The sequence below is a fragment of the Terrapene carolina genome, unplaced genomic scaffold (assembly GCF_002925995.2).
Source record: "Terrapene carolina triunguis isolate 2854851 unplaced genomic scaffold, T_m_triunguis-2.0 Scaffold32, whole genome shotgun sequence".
Classification (NCBI taxonomy): Eukaryota; Metazoa; Chordata; order Testudines; family Emydidae; genus Terrapene; species Terrapene triunguis.
In genome coordinates this window covers 3,224,704-3,229,647 of record NW_020664383.1, presented here as the reverse complement: position 1 = coordinate 3,229,647, position 4,944 = coordinate 3,224,704, and the positions used below count along the sequence as shown (strand labels likewise).

The window sequence follows — 4,944 nt, the reverse complement described above, 5'->3', positions numbered from 1 at the left end:
AATTCTCTATAGAGTCCAGAAAGTAACCTCTCCCTAAAGCTGATTTCATGATAGTTATGTACCATGAAACTTAATTCTCTTCCCCTGGTGCACAGTTGCTAACTTTACTCCCTACCCTGGATGATACCAGTAAAGGCAATGCATCCCTGATGGCCCAATAGGGGGATGGGCTTCTCTGAGTGACAATTAGTAGAAAACAGCCTGGGTCGAGCAGCATGGAAACCTTCCTCATTACAACTTCATCAGGGCAGCCAGCTGCAGAGAACGGCAGCCCAGTTGGATAAAGCTCCGCCTTAGACAATGAAGGATCAGAGATAAAGGAAAAGTCTAACAGGCTCCTCAACGCCGCCTGCTGCTGAGGCATTATCTGCTAATCATAGAAACCCAGCCCCCGTTCCCCCATGGGTGGGGGCAAATGGGGCGGCTGCCCCGGTGCCCGGCGATTTAAAAGAGTCCGGGCCTGCTGCCGCCGGAGCCCCGCGCAGCATGGAAGGGCTGACCGCGCCCCGCCCCCGCCTATCCCCCAGCTGCTGCAGCGAAAGGCTGCTGATCATCGTAGAACTTCATCTCCCTGGCCAGGAGCTTTCTTCCTAGCGGGGCAGTTTGCAGCTGTGATTTTGAAAATGAACTTTAGAGGGATCTTTCTAGCCAAGTGCCTGGTGGTTTTATTCTCCTGTGTAAAAGGTGAGTTTGCACCGGCTGTTTGCTCTTTCAGGCTGGCTTTGCTTAAAATGGCACTGAAAGTATTTAAAACGGTGGTAGATTGTTAACACCCGCTTCTTGTACCCAGATAAGGGTGATGGACATCTTAACAGGGTGTTGATTAGGCCCATCTATGCCACAATGATAATTGACTCAGTGACCCAGCTCCAACAGGGCTATAATTTTCAAGGTGGGACCTATAACTGCACTATCCCAGGGTTTCACCTAGTTATGATAATTTGGGGTGGTGTCCACACTGCACATTTTAAGCCTGCCCCATGACTCAGTTATAGTTGAGCAAGTTATTACCACTGTTTTAAATTATTCCTTTTATAGTGCTTTTAATATAGAAATGTGTAAGCACAATTACATGTGACAAATGTAATTTGTCTCTGCCACAAATCTTCTACTTAAAGCTAAATTGGAAAGCTTGGGGCAGGATGGATGACCTGATAAAATTCTTGGATCTTACTTAAATATCATGGGCTATATTCTTCCCTGGTTTAACTCTACTAAAATCAGAGATGAATTTGGCCACTTGTCTCTAGGAGAATTATCGCTATTGCTACAGCAAGTACAGTGCAAATAAATAAATCATTTAAAGAGTGTTCTACATCCCTTTCATCTGTAGCTAGCCCTATGAAGCTGAGAAGAGCAGATATTTGGGAAACTAGCAATGGGATCTTTAGGGTAAATTCCTGGCCCTGATCCTTGGCCACTGACTTCAATAGAGCCAGGATTTCACCCTAAAACTCTTAGGGCTTGATCCTGCAAAGTTGTCAGCACTCTGTCCTCAGTCCAGGCAGAGCGCTTAAATATATGCTTCACTTTAAGCATGGGAGTAGTCCCACTGACTTCAAAAGAACTATTCACGTGCTTAGATTGAAGCATGTACTCAAATGCTTTGCAGTTGGGGGCAGAGTGCTCAACTCTTTTTGTAGGATCGAGCCCTCATTGTTAAGCACGTTGCCTCACTTTTCCCATTGGTAAAATGGAGATAATGATATCTACCTTATTTTGCAAAGTGCTGTAAGATCAGTTGGCTATTATTATTTTATTTAGCTTTCAGTACGGGGGAACCCATGACCTGAGCTTGCTATTATAATATTTATAATAATACTTTGTAAATGATTTTAGCTTCAAGTTAACAATCCTTTATCTGACATGTATTAATATAGGTAAATGCCAGCATGGAGTTTTTCCTACTGCCGTCAATGAAGCTGTTGTTGCATTTTTTTCGTAACCCTATTCAAGAGCGACTTCACTGTGCATCATGTAGACCCATTTCTCTTTTCTAGTAACACACATTTTAGTAAAGGAAAACAGAACTGTTGACAGTGCAAGTATTTTTTTGCACAGGAATATTAACAGAAAGGGTGATAAATACAAACGATCATATGGTAGGGTGGGATCCATCTAGGTTTTAAGTTATATTAGGTGCATACATATTGGCATTATTTATAGTTATAGCAATTATTTTTTAGAACTTTGATCTAAAAATTTAGTTGCGATTGTAGTTTATAGATTAGAACAAGTAGTAGTGGATTCAGTACCCAAGAACTATTCATGAATGACAGGAATAAATCCAACACTAGATCATTTATGATGGCTATTTAATGTTTTCTATGTACTGTACAAGGACTAGATAAATAAGGAATATATTCTTACTATGGACTTAAAACAGACTCTTGATTTCCTTGACTGGTTCTATTTGTTTAAAATGCTTCTTTTCTCAGATGGGTAAAGTACTATAAGTGCAGCTCCTTTTAGTTCACTGCACATGAATCATCCCATCCCATCCCGTCCTCTTTGGGACTGCAGCTAAATTCTGATCACTATCCTTTGCAGAGTATTTCAATTGGCACTATCAAAAATATTGTTTCATTGTCTATAAACAAATGTTTGGTTTGTTTGGTATGCTCAGACTTTTGCTCCACTGATTTTGGAGACCAAGCAAACTCTTAAAGACCTATCAGGATTGTCTGTCAATTGGAATACTATTGAGCTTTCCTTCCTCAGGATTTTGATCAACTTTCCCTCATTTACATATGCAAAATATAACTAATAATGAGTAATAATAACGCTAAATATCTGGGAGTAATTCTGAAGAGTAACAAGTATCTGAATTACATTCTTTTTCTTTGTCAAAGATGCTGCAGGTTTTACAAAGGGTGTTGGTGCTCCTGTTAACACTTATTGGGAGACTGAATATTATTAAAATAGTTACTTCCAAGAGTGAGTGATTTCAGAATGTTCCATTAGAAATGCCGAATGCTTTTTAAGAAACTTGATAGCTCAATAATAGCTTCCTTTTGGGCTGGCGGATGCATTGCATGAAACTAGGATCACCAGAAAGTGTGAAAAATCAGGACGGCGCTGAGGGGGAATAGGGGCCTATATAAGACAAAGCCCCAAATATCAGGACTGTCCCTATAAAATCGGGACATCTGGTCACCCTACATGAAACTCTTCATCCTCTCTTAGGCTCTAATGCGCTGTCCCTCTCAGATTTCTCTAAAAATTATTTTGCTGCATAAGCATGAATTTCTATTTTTTTATTTGACTTCAATATTACTATTCCACAAAGCAGCAATTAATTTTCAGTTTTCCTCCTATGATGTATTTTATCATATCCTAGACATAATAACTTTTATTATAAATGATATATTATAATAAAAGAATCATAAACCTAGTTTCTCTCTATGGGGAAAAGAACTTACACTGTGTTTTTATAAAAAATAAAATAAAAAAAAATTCAGCGTAGCTCTGTAGCTCACCATGCTACCGGTACAGCTTTATCCTGTAGATTGGAGGGGAATTAATTTAGTAAATGGAAGATTGAATAATCCCTGGTTCTGAATGAAAGTTCTGCTGTTAATGAATTTTATTTGAAACTTATGTTGGTGTCACTAGGCATCACCCTAGGTAACTCGGGGGTGGGGGTGGGGTGGAAGACCACGAGAGTCGATGAAGCCCCCCCCCCGCTCTAGGCCAAAGTGAACCAAAGCCCCTCCATGTTAAACTTTACTAACCTCACAAGCCAGCCGCTGGAAAGCGGTCGTGATAAGGGGAACCTACATGCTTCTAGCTGAAGGACAAAATAACTTGCAGAAGGGAACATAACGAACAAGCTACACAGCCAAGGTCGTTTAATGTAACTGCTACGGGGGGGAGGTAGGGAAGGAACGGGGGGAGGAAGGAAAGGATAAAAAGGGAAAAACTGCTTGTATCAGGGCGCTTGGTTTGAGACATGCTGGTCTCCTAATGCCTATTCAGAGCTCTTGAATAAACTTTGTCTGCTTCTCCACCCTGGTGTGTTCATTGGCGCGAAGCACACCGGGCAACGAACTCCGCTGTTGCCCCCCTCGGGACCTCTGTGCCGGCAACACTTACAAGCATGTATTTAACCTGTGATAGTTTCAATATTATTTATCAACTTGCTTATGCAGTACGGACTATGAATCTACACAAATGTTTGTGTGGAGTCAGTTTCTCATTTGAAGTCACCTTCAGGCAAAATCTGTGCTCTAAAAACCCAATCTGCTATTACTATTCAGTATGCAGAAGCTGTGACTTTTAGATTTAGATTCAGTTTGAGATAAATGGGCATGAGATCTTGTGACAGAACATACCATGGGAAGATGAATGTTTCTTTATAAGAACAACATGAGTAAGGCTAAACAGCCTTTACCTTTCTTAATACCAATATTTAGCCCTTATGTGACACCTAACATCTTCAAGTGCTGAACAACCACTTGCAGTAGCACCCTTGTGAACTGGGTATTATCCGTTTTGCACAAAGGGAACTGAAGTCAAAGATGACCTGAAAAGAGGGAAAAACCTGCCTTTGGGCCTGTGTTTATCAGGTGATAGTACCCCTGAAATAGAGCTCTTGGAGGGAGGGAGTGTATCCTGAGGTCACAGCAGCGTGGGAGACAGGACCTCTGGGTCTGACTCCCACCTCTGTCACTCACTCACTCAGGGTACGTCTATCAGTGATCGATTTATCGTGTCTAGTGTAGATGGAATAAATCCAATCCCTGATCGCTCTGCCATCAACTCCAGAATTCCACCATGGCGAGAGGCGGAAGCGGAGTCGACGGGGGAGCGGCGGCCGTCAAACTTCACATCCTCGCGGCGCGGGAAAGTGATTCTAAGTTGATCTAAGATACGTTGACTTCAGCTACACTATTCTTGTAGCTGAAGTTGCGTATCTTAGATCGATTTCCCCCCCCCCCCACC

At 41.7% G+C, this 4,944-nt stretch overlaps 1 pseudogene; it reads left to right on the top strand.

Annotated features, from left to right (window-relative positions):
* The first annotated feature begins 486 nt into the window (after positions 1 to 486).
* LOC112119067 overlaps positions 487 to 4,944 on the top strand; it is a 17,889-nt pseudogene continuing 13,431 nt past the window's right edge.